The sequence below is a fragment of the Tamandua tetradactyla genome, chromosome 11 (genome assembly GCF_023851605.1).
Source record: "Tamandua tetradactyla isolate mTamTet1 chromosome 11, mTamTet1.pri, whole genome shotgun sequence".
Taxonomy (NCBI): domain Eukaryota; kingdom Metazoa; phylum Chordata; class Mammalia; order Pilosa; family Myrmecophagidae; genus Tamandua; species Tamandua tetradactyla.
In genome coordinates, this window is record NC_135337.1 from 51,246,240 (window position 1) to 51,267,555 (window position 21,316).

Genomic DNA, 21,316 nt, shown 5'->3' on the forward strand with positions numbered 1-21,316 from the left:
CTGATCCAAGACTGGCTTTGAGTGCTGCTTACTGAATTTCTTTCTTCATATCCATTTCACATTTGGTTTGTAAGTCATTTCAGTATTAGGAAATCCCCCCAAGATGCTCTCTTTAATCACAGATTATCAAGCATTACATAGATGAGAAAGACATTCTAAAGAAAAAGTATTCTACAGCTTCATTAGCTCCCTGGAGGTTCAAATGAAACAACAAAAAATGCATCTTTGTACTGTACTACTGGATTCCTTGAAGGATTTGGGAGAATTACAACACTACAATACCTTAGCTTCTCAGAGGAAAATGAATTACATTCCACAGATACCATTAAAACACATACCAAGTTTTGTTTCACAATGTTTGAAGTATATGTATGCATGCTTCATACATATATATTTATCTCCTACCATTATTTTATTTCTAATTCCAATTAGTTATCTAGAACATTGGTTATCAAGATTTTTTTTTAGCAGCATGAATTCAATATATAAAATGAATTTACAAATGGGGCTGTTCTAGTTAAATATAAGGGGAGACTCAGGGGATGCCTCTTTAACATTTCTCTTTTCCAAAATAGCAGCCATTGAGGCAATGCTTCAAAATCATGGATCTAGATCAGCCCCAAATAAGTTATACTTTTAGGGGATATTTTATCCATTTGTCATTTGTTTAAATTTCTTCCAAAATGAATAATTTATTTACTCAGAATGATTATAGCTGCCAACTTCAGTTAGAGGAGTTGTGTTGTGCAAAATTTTGCTCTTCTATGAAAGAAACTTAAGAGAATTTGGTCACTGGGTCACCCAGTGCATTATAATATAAAAGGCAGAGAGTCTCAGGATGAAGGGATTGTGTCTTGCTCAACGTTGGCTTGCCAGCATTTTCAGCACACTACTTAACACATAGGAGTATTCAATAGACATCTGTTGAACAAATATATAAATTAAAAGAAACTGAAAATAGACCCTACTATTTCAGGTAACAGTTATGAGTTTGGAAGGGTAAAGATTGCATTATTTAATCAATAAGTACTTACTGATTACCATCATCAATCAATAGGTTAGTGTTAAAAATTCAGAGAATCCTAGAACTGGAAGAGGCATTAGTACTAAATGCTTTTATCCCTCTGAGTTCCTAGAGGAAGAGTCAAAGACTTAACGTATTTAATATATCAATAGAGGTTATTCAGATAGTGGCAGTGTGGATCTAGAATGAGTTCATCTGGGTTACCGTCTCAGATAATAGAAGAGTTCCTAGCAAATAGCAGACAATTAATGAACATGTTTCTTACGAACCACCCTTAGGTTATACTCATATGCCTTTCTGCAAAGCCTGATACTCACATTACCAAGACACTCTGGGAACTGTAAAATAATACAAGTTATGGATTCCATCTCCAAGGAACTTATCATTTGCTGGTGAAAACAAACATGAATGTGGCTAACAGAAGGATTCAAAGTAAAGTGGAGGTAAGTGGAAGTTAAGAAAGAGATTGGCTTTGAAGCAGGCTTTGAAGGATGGCCATTAGTAAGCCTACAAATATTTGCTTGGTACCTATCATGTGCTAACACATTTCCTACATACTGGGATATAGGGGTGAATAAGACAGGCATAGACTTTGCTCTTGTGACCTCACATAGTAGTGAGGGAGCGATTAAGCGGGCAAAGACAAAGAAGGAGAAAATTCCCTGTTTGGGGAGGATTTTCACAAAGGTCAAGAGTTGGGAATGCATGTGGTATTTAATAGAAATTATAAGAAGAACATATCTATTAGAATGTAGAGTACATGCTGGAGAATAATGGGGGATGTAGGTAGAAGAGTGGTGGTGTATTACCAGAGGGTTAGTGCAGGTTGTTTTGTGCACAGCGTGTAATGCTCTGTAAGCAGAGACTGGTGCTCAAGGGTAATTTCAGGATCTGAGAACTGAATAGCTAAAGTAGGAAGGCAGAGTGAAAAACAGAAATATGATACGGTGAATTCATCAAGACCTCTGAAATGTCTAGATCTTGGGAAAATTTTGATACAGAGGACAAAAAAGAGAACAAAAAAGCTAAGAATCACCTTCAAGATTTCTAGTTGGGAGTCCTTAACCATAAAGCCATTTTACATCCAATTAGAAAGAGTTGTCTCTTACCAAAAGCCTGGGAATTTATATGAAAATAAGTGACTGACTTGAAAGCTTATAAATCTGACAAAAGTCAATGACTGCTTGGCATGATTGGATTCACCAGATTAATAACTATAGAATTTATCAATTAGAAATCACAAAGTGAACTCTGTGTCCTTGACAAACAACAGCATATCCAACAAAACAATGGCTGCAGTAATAATTTAGGAATGCAGGATAATGTAAGTTCAATGCAGCAAATCGGGACAAATGTGAAAAGAAGCTCTGAAAATGAACTTGCAGAATGGGAACACTCTAGGAAATAACCAGAATAGAATAAAATTTCCTATTCACTGCAAGGTAGCAGTTTGGATTTGTTCACTTCTTCTCTAACTACTCAGAGTTAACAATTAAAATGAAGTTTTAGTAGTTCACTGGTAGAATGCTCGCCTTCCATGCAGGAGACCCGGGTTCAATTCCCAGACCATGTACCCCCCCCCCCCTAAAAAAAAGAACTAGCTTCATGACTCAGTCATTCATTTCTCCAGTTAGTGCTAAGCCATTGCTCCTATCAGGAGGGAAATAAAATAGAGGGAGACAGGCAGGGAAGAAGCTGACAAATCTGTACTCATCAAGCCACAGCTTCAGTGGACATGATGCTCAGAATCAGAGCCTGGAATCAGAGTGATCATTTGAAGCGTCATCAACATCAGAGTTGAGGGAAGGGAATATGCTTGGAGTTGAAATTAGTTAGGACAAGAGCAATGGTACAATTATCATTAGTGTTAAGTTCTAGAGCTTATTACTGAAAAATGCCATGAACTGGATTTTGAAAAAAAAATGGGAACAGTAAAAATTGTGGGATGGTGGAGGAGTTATAGAGACAGGGGCATTAAAGACAGAAGGGAATAAACACTGATGGAGGGCTTCCTGCGGGCAGGCAACAAAGGCTTTCAACATTTTTTCGTTTCCTCATGGAGTCACTGTAGAGTCTGCAGTAGCGCAGTAGCTTTTCAGTCAGGTAATTGAGGTGAGAGATGTTGAACCAGATGGCCGCTATCATGGCTGGTTAGAGGAGCCAGCATGCAAATTTCAGTTTCTCACTCCAAAGCCTGCCGTTTTTAGGAGAATCTGACTCCCACATTACCTAGGCCCCCAAAAGCCAGGTCTGCTATAATTAAATGTTTAGAGAGAGAAATTCTAGAAATGCAGCTTGGGTGAAGAGAGACCTAACTCTAGTGCCAAAAAGACCTGTTTCCAATGTGTAGAATGAGGTAAGCAGACTGAAGGCTAACTTACCTCGGTACCACCAAGGCACAGTAGGCAAAGACTAACCTTCCTTCTTTCCAGAGCATGAGTGACGTGTTAGAGGTTCTTTAAGGAAAATGTTGGTTCTCTGCTAACAGGGAACTTACAACCTGACCTGGGAAGTAAGTCCAGTACATGAAGGCATCAGTGTCAGGGAGACGATCATCAGGACCAGAAGAGGATAAAAGGAGGATGATGGGAATTCTGAGACTTTCCCCAGAAAGACCATCTGTGAGGTTCATTCTCATCTGTTTGCCTTTGTGTAAAATTCTGGGGAAAGGCAGTCTTTTGTTATATAGGACATTTTGTAGAGTGCCTTCTGGCATGTGATGGCAATCGATGGTGTCAGCCCTGTGGGTCAGACCCTTTTCATCTGAATTTGATGGATAAGCAAACTCGCTAGTCATTGACTGAGGTAGCAGCTTAGCTCAAGTCCTATAATCTGGAGGGAAAGGAATCAAGGAAAAGTTAAGCATAAGAAGATGAAGAGAGATAAGTTACACTGAAAAAAGGAGGAAAATGGTGGATAGAGGCTATAATAAAATACCCATGTACACACAAGTCACATACATACACACACACACACACACACACACACACACACACTCATGTGCTAATCTCTCTTCAGTCCTTCAAGGGCTGAAGCACCACTAAGGAATACTTTCCAGATAGTGTGAGTTCAAGTAAAAACCTTAAAAGGAAGCTTTAAGATAAAGGTAAAGAAGATAAAGGTCAACAAGTCTTTATTTCTTACAGTAAATTTCAGCTTTTATGGATTTAACATTTTGATTCCATCTAAATGAGGGTGATTCCCAAAGTCCGTGCTGTTCGGTAACTTGTAATTTTGCTGCGTCAAGTGAGTCTTAAACCCAGAAGCAAGCTGCTTAGCTGCTGAGTGTGCCGACTCAGCCTTGCAGTATTAGCAGCTCAGAGGGCTTTATTGCTGCATTTTGTCATCCCATTTCATAGCAGAAACAGTATTCTAAAATGGTGTTTACCGATGTGGGTGTTTGCACAGGTTTATCAACCTATCTTCCCTGCTGAGAATACCTTGTTCTGTCCTAGAAACTACAGTGCCTGCCTTCAAGAAACTGCAGTCTGATTGGGAATTAAAAGCAAACAGAAAGGAAGAAAGTTCTATTATTATACATAACATAGATTTTAAAGTGGTTTTTCAGTGTGGGGGATGTAGAAAAGAATACGAGGGCTGTAAGAATTAATTGTGAAAAATATCATTAACAAAGTAGAAGCGATGGTCCTAAGAGAGGGGATGAAAATGAAGGAAGCAACATGTCAGACTAGGAGAGGCAGGTGGTAGGTAGCATGTAAGATAAGGGACCTAGAATCAGAAGACAGTCCTCAATCCCTAGTTTTTGCTTTACTAGCCCTGTGGTTTTGGACAAATTATAGTATTTTCATTTTCTGAGTCCTTTTTTTCTTATCTTTTAAAAACTGCAAAAGAGAATGAAAAGAAATTAAAAGATAGAATTCGTGGAATTGTCTAAGCTCTGAACTGCTAAATAGATATTGCTTATTATAAATACACATAAACCCAGATCACGGAATGTTTATATGACTTAAATGCAAATGCATTTTGGAAACTATAAAGCTTAGATATTAAGTGATGAGTCTTACTAGCAAAGTGACCTTCTGAATCAAAACCCATAGCAGAAACTGATTTCACCATGGACTATTTCAACTTGCTCTCAGCCCAGAGAAGTTCTTCTCTTTCCATTCCCATTGTTTTATTCTGCAAAACATTTGCCACTTTGATTGAATGTCTGCATTTCACCTAAAGAAATCTTTGTTCCTCTGGCTGCCTCGATACCAGAGTATTTGGACTTGGCTCCAGCCTTGTCTTTTATCATGGACTAAATTATTTGGGCCAATCGTTTATGTAACAGAACTGAATATTCATCTCTTTAAAGTGTCTGTCCCTCACAGATCACTCCCTAATACTGTCCTTTTAACCTTAACAACGATGCACTTAGCTGAATACAAAATACAACTGAGGGAAAAATATACTTCATCCAAATAAGCTATGGAATAGAATCCACACTCTGACCTTCAATTCTTTCCTTCAGAGTAACACAGTCCACTTTCAAAAAGAATAAGCTATTTTTAGTGTGCATATGTGTGTGTGAGAGTGTTTAAATCTTTTACGTGTTTGTTCTAGTTTTCTTTTAACTAAAGTGAATGGAAGTTAAGTTCTACTGGTTCCTTTTGACAAAAAGAAAATTTTCTCCAACCTCAGAATGGAATTAATTTAATGAAGTCATTATGTAAGGATCATGAGTCTTTTCATTTTAATTGCCTGTATTGAAAATTTACCTAAAGTGCTCAAATGATTCATAATCAGTTGGTTATGCACTGTAGTCCAATACTAATTGTCACTATTAATCACAGTGGCCTGATTATTAGACCATTTTCCAATTCTGACTTTCTTCCAGAGCTGGACTGAAGTTCTTGGTGGCCTTAGAAGGATCAAGGTGACTTGCTACTCTCACTCTGCTACCATTAAGAGTTATTTTTAAGTCATTTAAAAAAAACATGAATATTCATTTTTTTTTCCTCTGAATTATAGAGCCACATAATTGCCTGTGTCAGTCGCTCCTAACACTAGTTTAAGGGCATAGTGGCCAACCTCTCAGTGTCCCTTCTTTGAAGAGATGACAGCCCTAGAAGTATAAACCTAATATGACAACTGCCGGGCTCCCCAAACTTACAATAAACCCCTATTTCCTGATATATCCCTGAAGGTGATTAACTTACATGATTAAAGACACATGGCTGTCGGTATGCCTGGAAGAATTCCAAGGGTTAAATCAGTGGAAGCAATTAGGTTTCATTTTCAATCTCATCACACTGTGAAAGTCATTAGTTTACAAACACATCTGCCTGACAAGCAATCAGTCAGACCTGATACCAAGGAGTCCTGGAAGTGCCAGCTGCCACTTTTTTCCGCTTTCCCAGTGGGGCTACCGGCAACGAAGCCCCAGGGCTCTCTTCCTGCTACAGAGCTCTCTCCAGGGAGCCCCACCTTGGCGACCTTCAGCATGGGCAACTACATCGATCTGTCCTCTTGACCCATCCTTGCAAACTCCTCCCGAACCTCTGCCACTGCCAAACTCAAGGTAGTTTCTTTATCTCAAATGGTTCAACTTTTTGGAGGATGTAGCCCCATTCTCTGAACTGCTTCCAGTTTGTTTCAGGTATAATGTAAGGTGCTGACTTAGACCCTTGGAAGGCAGTGTAAGACACTTCTAATTACTTTGGAACTTTGTACCCTTTCCTAAAAAATTCTTTCGTGTCATCTAGATTGGTTCCTTGTAGGGAAAGATATACACACACACACACACACACACACACACACACACACTTACATATACACATATTAATTTAATGCAATTTTCTTGATATACATTATATATCCACATACCATGTAATCATCCAAAGTGTACAATCAATGGTTCACCGAATCATCATATAGCTGTGCATTTAGCATCACAATTGACTTTTTTTCTTTTTTGTGAAAAATAACATATATACAAAAAAGCAATAAATTTTGAAGCATACCATAACGATTAGTTGTAGGGCAGATTTCATAGTTTGGTATGGGTTACAGTTCTACAATTTTAGGTTTTTACTCTAGCTGCTCCAAGACACTAGAGACTAAAAGAAATATCAATACAATAATTGAGCAAATATGCTCTTTTGTTAAATCCTACTTCTCTGTGTAATTCCTCCATCACCTGTGTTCTTTCTCTCACCCTTTAGGGATTTAGGGCTATGCCCATTCTAACTTTTTCATCTTGGAAGGGGCTGTTGATAATATGGGATCGGGGGATAGAGCTAGTTGATGTTCTGGAGAGGTTGTCCTCTCAGCATTCAGGACTTCTCTGGTCTAGGGACCCATCTGAAAGTTGTAGGATTCTGGAAAGTAACCCTAGTGCATTGAACCTTTGTGGAATCTCATATAATTCCCAGATGTCCTCTAGGGTTGGCAGGAATGGTTTTGGTTGGGGGCTGGCAAACTATGATAGGTAGCAATGTCTACAGATATATTCTTAAAACTCTTTTCCTTGCTTCTCATTTTATATGTCCTTGCCTGTCTCTCACATCATTGGGTAATAATTAGTAATCAAAAAGTCATTATCCTCATGTGGGGTAACTGCTGCAGGTCTTTGGGTTTGAACCCTAGGTTTGCAGACAGCACAGTTTAATTGTGCTCAGGAACTATATCATATCTCCTTCCTTACGGAAGCTATGTGGTGCCTGGACTCTTGGCAATGTCTTGAGGGTCTCTCACAATTTAGGCTGCAAGTAGAATTCTGGTTAGAACTGGATGGAACATCAGTTTTTCTTTAAGATAAATAAAAGGCTCTGGGACACTATTTTATGGATTTTAGTTCATCAGGGCATCTCTCTTGCTAAGAACTCCCTCTTTGCCAGAGAACCCCAAGCCTAGGTTTCCTTATGAATCCCTTTGAAAGTAGTTCTTCACTAAAAATAAAAGCTGAAACTTCATTTTTTCATGACTCCAGTTGTTTGGTTTCAGACGGACTATTTGGGAGGCCGCCTGTCTATCCTTGGTTGTTTGGAAAAGGTATGGGGGGAAGAGCCAGAGTGACTGTACAAGCACTTCCCAAACTCATCCAGGAATGGCAATACACAGATCTTGAATACAATCTAGGTAAGAGGGGAGACATTTCCCAAAGCCCTATATCATAAACTTCTAAACACTGAAAGCCCAATTCCAGTGAACTCTAGGAAACCATGGAAACAGAAGACTCCAATAAATGCAAAGGATTGTAAAGCCTTGACTTTTCCTAAAACAAACTTCAGCCTGTCGGTAGAAGTATATTCGAAAGCTTACCTTTAAAGCTGTTGGATTTGTCCCACTGCCAGTGGGATTGAAGAGGTGGATTATAAGATTTGTATTGTAGTTAAACCCATTTATTGAGGGTAATGTGAAAAAAAAAGTACTCTTCACTTACTATTTGCTCAGAATCATAAAATGCAAAAGAAAGAAAGATAATGACTGACTAAATCGAACTCCACACATGCACCTACTATTGGCTGTGAGGTTTCTATGAGGAAGCTCACTAGAATCAACAAGCAAGCCATTTCTATGTGTGGCTGAGGTTATTTCTATCCATCTTAATAGGGTATAATATAATGAGGAATCTTAGGTATGCAAACTGCAAAATGGAACAATTTTGAATTCTGAAGTGACAGTCAGGTTAATATCATAGGGGAAGACAGCTAGGCACTCATTTTATATGATTTGTTCTATTTTAATTTAAATTAAGAAAAAAATGTAAGCTATCGGAAAACATCATATTGATTATATTTTCTTCAAAGGGCCTAACATTTTTCTAATGCATTTGGACCATAGATGAGCAAAGGCTTTTGGCTTCAGACTGTTGCTGTGAACCCTAGGTTTTAGAGGGTCACAGGGGGATCATGTGGAACAAATTTCTCCTACGAAGTGCATAATCAAAACTTGGAGGGAAGAAGAAAATGGCAAAAGAGGTAATTCCAACATCCAAGTATGGAAGAGTAATAATTTGCTTGCCTGATCACTAAAGTCAAGTCACCAAACCAAAAGAATCAGAGAACTCCCCAGCCCTTGCTCTTCCGCTGTCATCTGGGTACTGCTTCCTAGCCACTTTTTGGAACATTCCGTTTTTAAAATACTAAAAACTCTAAGGTCTCTACGTGAGTCCCACTCTGCATGTAAGCCCTAAAATATATGGGATATTTACATGTGATGAGAAAACATGAGTCTTCCAAAACATGACAGGTAGGAAAATAATTAGAAAATCCAGGTAGGAGAAATTTGAGGGACTTTGACAAACAGGAATTATAGCAAGCAAAATTTTAGAGTCTGAAGGGATGGCTCTTGGAGATTATGAAATGATCTCTTACTCTCTAAGGGAGGAATCTGAAGTCCAGGGAGGTTTTGTTTTTTGCCAAGGTCACCTAACACGTCTTCTGGCGAATAACTTTTTCCTGCTTTTTCCGCTTTTTCCTGCGTTACCCACTTCTTTTTTCCTGAACTCTGAGGATCCAAGCTGCCTCCCGCATCAGGTTATGTGTGGAGATACAGAAACTAAGTAAGCCAGCTACAGGGCACCCACTTGTCCAGGGGAGTGTGCTGGGTTTCTTCTCATGTACAGTGAAGACACCAGATGCTATTCTCACTCTGAGGCAATGAGGACCTTCTGAACACCTACTGAACACTCATTCTGTCCTCTGCATGCCAAACGCAATTGTGGAAGCTGATGGAGAGGTGAGGGAAGAAGGATCAAGGCCAGAGAGAGGAAAGAATAAGAGCAGAAATTAGTGAAAGATAAGTGTTATGTAAAATAAAATGTGCCTGCCTTGGGCATTGCCAGGAGAGACCCTTTTCTGAGAAAGGATTTTTCAGAAGGCAAAAACCAATGGGCTTTCAGGGCTTTTCCAAGAAAATGGGGCAACGAAATATGCTGAACAGAACTGAAAGTTAGCAACACATGGTGATAACTCAATTAGGACTAGTGGAGAGAACTTATCAGAAAGGACAACATACCACACTAATCGTGTATCTGGAAACTTAATGGCAGCCAATTAGAACATTTCTTCGCTTGCTGTCACATTTGGCCTCTATAACCTTCTCCTGCCCACTCCCTAGATGAAGTTCCTTAGCCCTTTAGGTTTGGTGCTGCCCAGCTGGTGAATTGTCTGTTGCCCAAATAAACTTCAGTAACATTTTTTTTAATGCTTCAGTTTATCTTTGACACAAGTAAAAGAAAGACCTTGTAAGTGCAGCCTGGAAGATATCATTGATTTTTGTGTGTGTTTCCTGGTTAATATCCTGAAGTTGGTCTCCAGGTGTAGAGCAGTGAGGGCTAAGCTTACAAATAACAGCTGAGAGGCGAGCTGTGCTTTATCCACAAATGAGGTTTAATGTACTAAGTGGAGAGGCTTCGGACTTAGGCAACTCCATGACAGCAGGCTAGGAGGGCTCTATCTCTGACAAGCAGAAGCTTTGTTCCTACGCAGTGCCACCTCTCAGAGTGTCTCCCTCTAACCTCTCAGAATGAATCACAACTGAGTGTTTAAAAAAATAAGTATGGCTCCAGGGAAACTTATTTGCAGTTCTTGGAGAAGCAGGGATTTGTAGGTAACTCAGGAGAGGGAACATTTTATCTACTGGACTAATCTAATGCTATAGCTTTTCCGACTGTATCTCAGTTTTCTCTCAGTGAACACAGGAAACTAAATATCCATTGTCTTTGCAAAAGGGCGGTGAAGAATGTACTTTGCCCCATATGCCGTCCATCAAGGACACTTTGAAAATTCAAAAGAAAGGAATGGATCTGTTTTTTTTTTTTAACTCACTACCAACTCACTTCTCTTCAGTTGCTGAGAAGAGCTGTTGGTTTTTTTTTTTTTTTTCAAGATATTTGATAGCCCATCCCCTATGGAATGGAAGTATAAGTCACAGGAATGTAAGTTATGAGCCATGAGGTCTTAGGGCTGTTTTAGTTCTAACCCTTTGTTGAGGCTGTGTGACTCTGCCCACAAAGCCAGAGATCCTCTGTTCCTCTGTCCTTCCTTTTGCTCATGTTTGAATTCATTTCCAACTTTTTTTTTTGCTTGGGCAGGCATCGGGAATCGAACCCGGGTCTCCGGCCATGGTAGGCGAGAACCCTGCCGGCTAAGCACTGCCCCCAACATTTCACCCTAAACAAATCTCTCCAAGTTTCAAGATTCCACTTAGTGATTTCTCCTCATCCTGGCTTTCAAAATACTTGTTCCCAAGAAAATTATAAGCTCCACAGAAGCAAGACCTAGGAGCTAGGTATATTACTGATGATCAATAAACTCTTACTGAACTAGGTTTTTCTTCTTGACACTGGAAAAGTAAAGATCAAGAAAGAACAGGAATGATGGGGGGATTTTAAGGATGGTTTTATTTAACAGCAAATTTTTGTAAGCACTATAGAATTGAATTCTGTAGTTAGACATAATGTCGTTTCATGTTTTTCATAAAGACCCAAATTTGTGACTTGAAATGAACTCTCTGGGACTTAAGACCTTTGTCTTCCCATGTTAGTCTTACTCTCTGCAAATTCTTATTTTCTGTAACTTTCTAATTATTCTACATTTACCAAATAAACATTTGAGTAATAATTATCTGACCTCTGTTTGGAGGGCTGTTGTGCAACCACAGGAAAAGCTTTCCAGAAAACTTTCCATTAAGGGTAAGAAAATGAGCTGACTGACACTGCCTCTCTCACCCTCTAATCATGGACTGCCATGTATAAGCCAGGCTACTTTGCTCGAGTCTCTACTCATACCCTTCACCAAAACACCTCCCGCCCCCATGCCCTGTCTGACCCTCTAGGTCCTGGGCCCAATTCAAGATCAACCTTAGGTTTCTTGTCCATTTTGAAATCTCACCCAAATATTCAAGCCCCCAGTAATGGCCTCATGACTGAATTCCTATAGCAATTAACTCCAGGTCCACACACTTGGTACCTTAGTGTATATACATACTCTTTTTCTCATCACTTTTTTCTTTTTCTTTTTCTTTTTATCTTCCTCTCCTCCAAGTAGATTACAACCATTCTTAAACCACTCTATCCTTTGTCTTCTTCAACTTGGCAAGTTATATCAGCTCAAGAAAAAAAAACATGGTTTTGAATAACCAATATGTAGTCAATTCTTGCTATTCAAGACAGTTCTATATTCTCTAGGAAGACTGAATTAGTGAATACTCAGCCTTTGCCACCTCCATGGCAAATACTGGGTTAGGTTCTTGCAAGCCCCTGGTCACAACATTTTTGTCAACGATTAATACATAGCCCCCCCCCCCTTTTTTTAACTGTGTTTCTGCTTAAAGACACCTTGTTTAATCTATACTGTTGGTTTATTAGCATTGAAACCTCGGCCAACAGCACCATAGCTCATGCCGGGGTGAAGTTTATCAAATACTTATCTAAGCTTATCCATAAGGCACATCACAGCCTTCTTGCCTTTAGGAACATAGGGCAGCACTTCAGCCCTATGCTTGGGGGCCAATTTAAGCAGCAAAATAAACCAAAAAAGCAAACAACGTGAAAAATACGATATAGAATATACCACGAAAAGGACACTTTACCGTATGAGAAATAAGAAGGCAAAACCAGAGTGTTGCCTTGTTGCTCCTCAGCTGGAAATTTGTATGCCAAGTGATGCACATTTTTGGCTGCTCTGTGCATGTCCCCAGACAAGTGGGAAAGCACTGGGAATAATGGTTTGGGAATTACAAATAAACTTTAGGGAGTAAGCGCATTTGCAAATTCAAAATCTATGAATAATGAGTATTGACTGTAGCTACTGATATAGTATCTGGCCCCTTTTTAAAGTCCCTCTCAGGACAGCACTCTAGTTCTCTCCTCCTCTTCAGAGCAGATCTATTCTGCTTTTACTTTTTTACTAACCATCCACTCCTCAATCTACTATAATCTCATTTCTGTCCACACCACTCCAATAAACCTTCTTTCCAAGGTGACCTTCTGTACTGCTAAATCATGTGAACTTTTAGTCCTTGTATCACATGATACTACTACGCTCTCCTTTTTCATCAAAGCTTACTTCTCTTCTCTCAGCCCAGAAGATCGCCACTCATCTACTTACCCAGATAAAACCAGGCAACCATCATTAATTCTTCACTGTTCTTCACCCCCTTCATAAAATCAGTCATCATGTCCTATCAATTCTACTTTCTACTATGTCCTAAATCTGTTTAGTTATTGCTTTCTACAGATTTCTTAATTCAATAATATGCATTTATCTCCTCTTGTAGAGTCAATAACCTAAGATTCTATTAGCATCTTATTTGCAAAAATCAAAATTACTTATAAGAGAATTGGTAGAAAATTGACATTTATTGCAATCCTTTCAATGCTAGGTATAGTGTTAGGTATTAGGTAATAACAGGTAACACTTATGTAACAGTATGTGCCAGGCATAGTTATAAACAATAGATACATATTGTCTAAGCAATATGTTCATATATATATATATGTATATATATATACATATACACATTTATGTGTGTATTATACATAGTGATATATATATATCAATTTAATCCTCATACAACACAATGAGGTAGGTACAATTATTGTACTATTGTAAACATAAAGAATCTGAATCACAGAATGGTTAAGTAACTTCCCAAAAGTCACACAGCTAAGTACTTTAAATTCCTCATCTCATTTAGTCTCCACAGAAGCCTGATGCGCTGGTATTAATATTTCATCTTATAGGCAAAGAATTGAGGCTGAGAAGCTTAAATAATTTTCCCAAGGCCATACATTTGATAAAAATGACAGAGTTGTGATTAGAATTCACATATAATTGGCTTCAGAATTAATTTACTTTGTTCTACACATGCTTTTATAGGGTCATGCAGAATAGTTCAAATAAAGTTAAATCAGAAAGTATGGCCTAAATGTCTAAGCTGTAGCATTTAATTTGGTGATATTTATATCCTGAATACTGTTTTCAAAAAAAAGCAGAGAGGACAAGTGTTAAAATAGTGAAGAAGTCAGTAAGTCAAAGAAAGTAAGTGCAACCAAGGCCATAAGATCAGTGATGACTATGGCGGAAAGGCTGAACCCCAGAGAAGAAAAAAAAAGAACCAAATAAAGGATTCAAGTAAAGTATATATGTAGGGCATGGGGGCGGGGGGGGTGGGGGTTGATGGCCGAGGGGACCTATGAGATCCGAAAGAGGAACTAAGCTGAAGCATGAAAGGATGAATTGCCTTGATAGTATTTCGAAAATCTAATGAGGATATATTAACAGAAAATGTGAAGATGTGTGACTAAACAGTTCAGCAACATGCATATTTCATGATGTTGGCATTATGTGACCAGGTTACTCATGAATCTATCAGCTAAAACAAAGCCAAAAGACACCCAGTGATATTATTTAAGTTTACCAACAGCTCCTGAGACTTCTCCTGCAATCTGGAAGTGACAGATGTTTCATATTCTAAAGATCTCCACATCTACAGGCTATCTAATGCTCTGTGGATACTTTGTATTCCGCACCGACCCTGCACTGTAGAACAATATATCCTTAATGGATTTAGAGTTGCTTTTTTTTTCTTTTTGGTTTTGGTTTTGGTTTTTGTTCTGGTTTATCTACAGCTTCTTTAACTCTATGACAATGAAAACAGTCTAATAAATATTACCCCCTCCCCTACCCCCCCCCCCCCAACTGCACAGTCAAGGAGTCAAGTGCAAACACTGCATCTGAGTGTCTGGTCTCCAGAAGATGATGAGTTGGAGAGGCCCCCAAACTCAGGCACATGAAGGTTCATTAGGAGAACTCTTGCGGAATATGAAACGTGGAAGCGTCTGGAAATCAGAACACTTGGTTCAAATATCAGCCCTGCTAATTTACCCAAGTCAGTGACTTGGGGAAGAAGTTAATTTATTGAGCATTAAATTTCTCTTCTTTAGAGTTGAGAATTTTTAATAGTGATTAAATAAAATAGTACTTTTGAAAAAATTCATCTAGCACCAGCCCAATGCATAGAGTTTTCTCAATTCAAACAAAAGAAAAGGAAATGCTAGTAGCCCAGAAATTAGTTGGTTTCTCATAAGGTAGACCAAGAATGGCAAAACAAATGAACAAATGGTGTGACTCCTTCATAAAGAAATTATGCATACATATCTTCATTTTATGACATGCAAATAGGGATGTTTGGACAATCCTAAATAGTGAAAAAAAAAAGAATAAATAACATTAAGTAGAAATCATTTTAAGGTTTTAGGATTGTGATAGTACTTTATGATCTCAAAGATCCTAATTGATTACATATCTTAAAAAGGGTTAATTCAGCACCCAAATTTGAAAAGCCTTTTCTTCACAGTCTTTGACCACCACAAGGTTCACTGTGTTATATGTCCCCATATTCACTAAAAATATAGGTAAATTCTTTCATGAAATGGAACAAATGTACTACACTTTTACAAGAGGTACAAATAGAGTGGCATCTGGGAAAAACGTCCCTATTTCCCACTATGGATCACAGTTAACCATAATATCTTAATATGCTTTCATCAACAGTGACAAATGCACCACACCCATTCCAGAGGTCAGCAATGGGGGAGGGGGGATAAAGGCGGTGGGATGTTTGGGGTTTTCTTACACATTTTTATTTTTTATTTTTATTTTTGGAGTGATGAAAACATTTTAAAATAGATTATGGTGTTGAATGCATGGCCATGCAATCATACTGTGAGCCATGCATTGTATTCTTGAGATGGATTGTACGGCATGTGAATACAAGTCAAAATTGCATCTCAATAAAAGCTCTTTCTTAGCAGGAGTCGGACCTGTGGGGAGAAGCGATTACACTGAATAAACCAAGAGCAAAGCAATCCAGGACTCTTGCTCCTTTCCTAATTTGCATGCAATTCTTCTTCTTTTTTTTTTTTTTTCAGATTTTCTGACACTTGGAAAGATGCTTTCAGAAGGTTGGTAAACAGAGAGTGTGGTGATGAGGAAGTCATATTTTGTCAGAGTTCTTAGGGTGATGGCCCACACCTCTGGAAGGTCCAGCACAAACCCCCTGCAGGACCTGACTCCTGTCTTTTCTCCTGCCTACTTTCTCATTTTACAATCCCACTTCTTTCTAGTTTAGTTTTGTTATGGATTGAATTGTATCCACCAGGATGATATGTTCAGGTCTAACTCCATGTGCCTTCTTATCTGGAAGTTGGGTCATTGCAGATGGAATTAGGTGAACTAAAATGAGGGTGGGCTCTTAATCCACTATGACTTGTGTCTCTATGGGAGGAGCTTTGGAGACAGACAAAGCATGTGACGACAAAGATAGAGAATGTGAGGTATTGCTGGCAAGCCACCTCAAGAAGCTAAAAGAAACATGGAACAGATTCTTTCCTATGGACTTCAGAGGAAGCACGTCCATGCCGACATGTTGGCTTCAGATTTCTAGGCTCCAGCACTGTGAGATGGTAAATTTCTATTGTTTTAAGCCACTCAGTTTGTGGTAGTTGGTTATGGCAACTCTAGGAAACTAAGAAAGGCACTTACGACATTTATTTTTCCCTTAGTGTAGTAGAAACGGTGCATTTATAGAAGTAAAATTTAGACTCTTTTGTTCTTTTAATTTTTGCCTCAAGTTCCTTGTCTCTAAAGAAGAGCTATCTTATCAGGTTTTTGTAAGGAAAAAACAACAAATCAGCAAGACCTTGGTAATTGGCAAGGCACAATTTAAATGTAATTATTTGACATTTTTGTGTATTTTTGCATCCATTATTGGATTGTTAAGCACTTTAAAAGCATGTATGCCTTTGAATATTTAGGGATTAGATGCTGGTGGAATTTTTGTTTGGTTTTTTAAACACCGGACATTGAGTAAATGCTGCCCATGCTGGCAGTGTGGTGGGCGTTTTAAATATCAGGAAGAGCCCTTAAGCTCCATAGTGACTCTTAAAGAAATTCCAGTAATTTCCCAGCCACCTAGAAACAAGAAAGTGACTGATGCTGAGTATCGATAGAGGTAAAATATGTTCAACATAAGAAAAAGAGCAAACTAGTTAAAATTCCAGAGATTACAAGTAAGAACAAACACTGTTTTTTTCCACTTTAAGGTAGCAAGAGAATTTGAAGTCAGACAATTACTTTCAAAGATTGATAAAAGTCACATTCTCTACTTGAAAGAGCTACCATGTGCTAATGTTCCCTCTGACACTTATTACAGCTATTGCTAAAACTGGCATCTGTGGAACATTACATCTTAATGCCGACATTGCCTTGTTATGGCTTGAGTGGAGGCATTGCAGTTTGAATGCAGCTGCTTTACGACATGATAAAGAATTCTGAAGTCTGCAATGTTGTTTGCAGTGTCCTTTCCTGAAGAAGTTATTGTGTGGGAGATGTATGTTGGTATTTGATAATTTTGAAAGCTTTGAAACGCAGTAAGAGTTTGGCAAAACGTGGCTGGTCAGAAAAGCTGCCTGAAGAGTTTCTCCAGCCCTGTGTCTATCCTCAAAGGCAAAACAAAAATCACGGAAAAAACTTCATGGAATCAAATCCCAGAACCTTCCTCTGGCAGACTTGCTAGATCCTGTATTGTTCTTTTCCTCCTTTTGTTCAGGCAATTAAATGCATATGGATGGATCATGTGTGAAGTCTAAAATATTTATTTTCAAACTGAGCAGTTTTAAATGTGTGAATTTAACCACAGAAAACTTGTAGCAAGTTTTATTTATTTGTCTGCAATTTTATTCCTTTAAATGAGTTAGGACTTCCTCCATATAAATTCTAGTCTATACCTATACAGGTTTGTATCTCTCTGAGAGACACACATGCACAAATCATTTCATATATGAGTCTTAAAAGATCAAGATGCACAATTCAGTAAATTGTTTTCCTTTATCTCATCTCTTTTCCTAACTCCCATGCCACTTGATTTTATTCTGTCTTTGATACTTATTATTTTCTATTTTGATGTATTGGCATTTATATAGATTCATACCCTTTTGAGATATTGTGAAATCTTTCAGTTTAGAGTATGTTGTAATTACCTCTATACTTAGCATGGTGCTTGGCACATAGCAACCATTCCCAATATATATATATAATGAATGAATGAAAGAATACTTAGCTATTGCCATCCATTTCCCTCATCTATACTGCATTGATAATATCCTATGTAGATTATCAATATTTTCTAGTGGATATAAAACTGAGGGGAAACTTTTACTTAAAAACAATGGATCACATCACTTAATATATATCCTGAATGTCTAAGTTGTAGGCAAAGGTTATTAGGCAGTTTCAAGCTCCTTTTGAAATACCAAAGAAAACAAAACATACTCATCACACAGAAATTCACACTAGTACTATGATATGTACACAATACACTATGGTACAAATCAAGATTTGTTGATCTTTTGTAGGAAACATCCTTAATTGCAGCATAGATGATGTAGTGGGTTGAATGGTGGCCCCCCAAAGATACATCCAGATCCTGAGAATGTGATCTTATTTGTAAAAAAAGGATCTTCACAGATATAACTAAGTTAATTTTCTTGAGATGCGATTATGCTGGATTATCTGGATGGGCTTTAAATCCAATGACAAGTATTTTTATATGAGACAGAAGAGGAGTCATATATATATAAAGGAAAAGGCAATGTGTAGACAAAGGCACAAACTGGGGTAAGGCAGAGGAAGCCTGCAGAAGCTGGAAGAGGCAAGTAACAGATTCTTCCCTAGAGCTTCTGGAGAGAGTGCAGCCCTGCCAATACTTTGACTTTGAATTCTGTTCTCCAGAACTATAAGGGGATATATTTCTGTTATCCCTAGTGTCTCCAGGAAGGAACAGAGTCCTGCTGAAACTTGATTTCAGCCTTGTGAGATGCTGAGCAAAGGAGCCAGTTAAATTGTGCCTAGAATACCCACAGAACTGATGAGATAATAAATGGGTGTTGTTCTAAAATGCTAAATCTGTGGTAATTTGTTACAGCAACAATAGAACATGAATATGGATTTTTTAAAAGGTTTTCTTCTGAGCAACAAGAAGAATGGACAAGGGAGAATGTTGTTTTGGAGGTGGGAATAAAAATCAAGTCTTTGGTTTTGGACATTATATCGGTTTAAGATTAGATTAAGCTGCCAAACTAAAAAGTCAACAAATAACAATGACTTAAACTAGTTAGGAGTTAATTTTTCTCTCATGTTAAAGAAGTCTGTAGGTAGTAAGTATAGGGCTGGTGTGCTAACTCCAGTCATCAGGAGCTCAGGCTCCTTTCTGACTGCTTTACTCTCTGATGCATTGCTTCATGATCCAAGCTGGTTACTTGAGCACGAGTCATCAAATCCACAGTTTCCGGAAGCCCAGAAAAAGGGGGAGAAAAAGGATATACTCCTGCCCCTGCAACTTCCCCAATAACAGTTATAACAATAAATGTGACTGTATTAAAGACCAAATCAAAAGACAAAGACTTTTTTTTAACATAATAAGCAAAAACCCCAAAGCAGGCATGGTACAAGTGAGAAAAACAGACACAGTTTCAATAACTTCAGCAGTGAACAAAATGATTAAGTCCCTACTCTCACAGAATTTACATATAATGGGGCAAGACAATTAACATGCAAGTAAATAAATGGTACATCAGCGGGTGGTAAGAGATCTGTAGAAAAATAAAGCACCAAGAGCTGCTGGGATTGAGTTTTTCTTTCCACTGTTTCCAATAGTGTTTTTTTTTTCCTTTATTAGGGAAGTTGTAGTTTGCAGAACAATCATCCATAAAACTCAGGATTCCCATATACCATCCTATTATTAACAACTTGCATTGGTGTAGAACATTTGTTACAATTGATGATAGCACATTCAATAATTGTACTATTAACTATTGTCTATGGTTTAACTTAAGGTTCACTTTTGTACAGTGGATTTTAAAACACATTTCTTTTGTTACCATATATACAATCTAAAATTTCCCCTTATAATCTAAGTGGCATGGGAAGGAGTCACTGGAGGGTGTTGAACACAGGAGTGCATGATTTGGCTTTCTTTTCTTTTCTTTTTACTTTTGTTGCTTTGTTGAAAACAGAATGAGAGAGAGCAAGGATGGAAACAGGGAGATCAATTAGGGTCTTCTGTGATAGGTAATGGTAGTTTGGGTCAGGACAGTAGTATGGACATAGTAAGAAATGGTCCAATTCTGGACCTTTATTCAAAAGAGAGTTGACAGAATTTACTGATCAGTTAGATATCTTCTTAGCTATTCATTTGCTTGTCTCCCTTATAGACTGTAAGTTCCATGATGGTCAATTAAATGTGTTTTTCAGCTTAGATCTTTTACACTAACACAGCACTTGCCCCACAACAAGCAATCAATAGCTTTAAACTAAATTCAATGACTATATGCTAATATACAGGTATATGTAAATGGATATTGTAAAATGGTAACAGAAGAACAATGTAAAATGCACTCAATATCACTCTAATGTTATCAACCTATTATTGTTCCTAAATTTTTGAGCAGAATAACAATCCAAAATTTAACTGGAAGAAAGGCTAAGATTAGTATGCTAGACAAACTGTTCCCATGTTTCTTTCATTGTTATAATTTTTCATTCAAAACTCCATGCATATTTTATTCTTTAAAATGGAATTCTATTAGACTCTTACATCATAATGTCAAAATACAAATTTTAGAGAAACTGTAAAATATATTTAGCACCATATAATCAAAGTAATTGCAAAATAGCCAGCATTGATTGCTATGTATGGCAGAACATTTCCAAGTAGAAACTTCAAAGAACTTTTAATACATGGTCATTTCAGAAGCTACAAGTAGGACACTAGTAAACATAATAGCTCAATGATAAAATTATCACTGTCTATGCTGTTGATGATGCATTAATTCAAAATTTTAGCGGCATATTTTGGTGAGGCTAAAACTTTCAGACCTCTTCTACTACCACCCAAAAAGTATTCATTGAAAATGATGAGTTTATTGTTATGAAATCCAATACATGAATCTTAAAGAATTCTAAATGCAATAATCAATGTACTAATCTTAAATCAACAATAATCATTCTGCTAAAAGAATTGACTCTAACTGTTTTTTACTGGAATCTATATATTGTGCTAATTGCACACATTCTTTCTTATTTTTTTTTTTTTTTTCTTTTAGGTGCATGGTCTGGGAATCACACCGGATCTCTTGCATGGAAGGTGAACATTTTATCACTGAACGACTCGTGCACCCCTATTCTTTTGGAAAGTCATCCTGATCACTTTTTAGGAAATCACACTAAAGGTGAAATAATTTGATACACGCTAAACATCAAGTAGAATGTAGTACCTTGC

The 21,316-nt window shown here is 37.8% G+C and overlaps 1 protein-coding gene across 2 annotated transcripts in view; it reads right to left on the reverse strand.

The window, feature by feature from the left end:
- TNNI3K (TNNI3 interacting kinase) overlaps positions 1 to 21,316 on the reverse strand; it is a 286,566-nt gene that overhangs the window by 89,798 nt on the left and 175,452 nt on the right. The gene's annotated exons all lie outside the window — the stretch shown is intronic.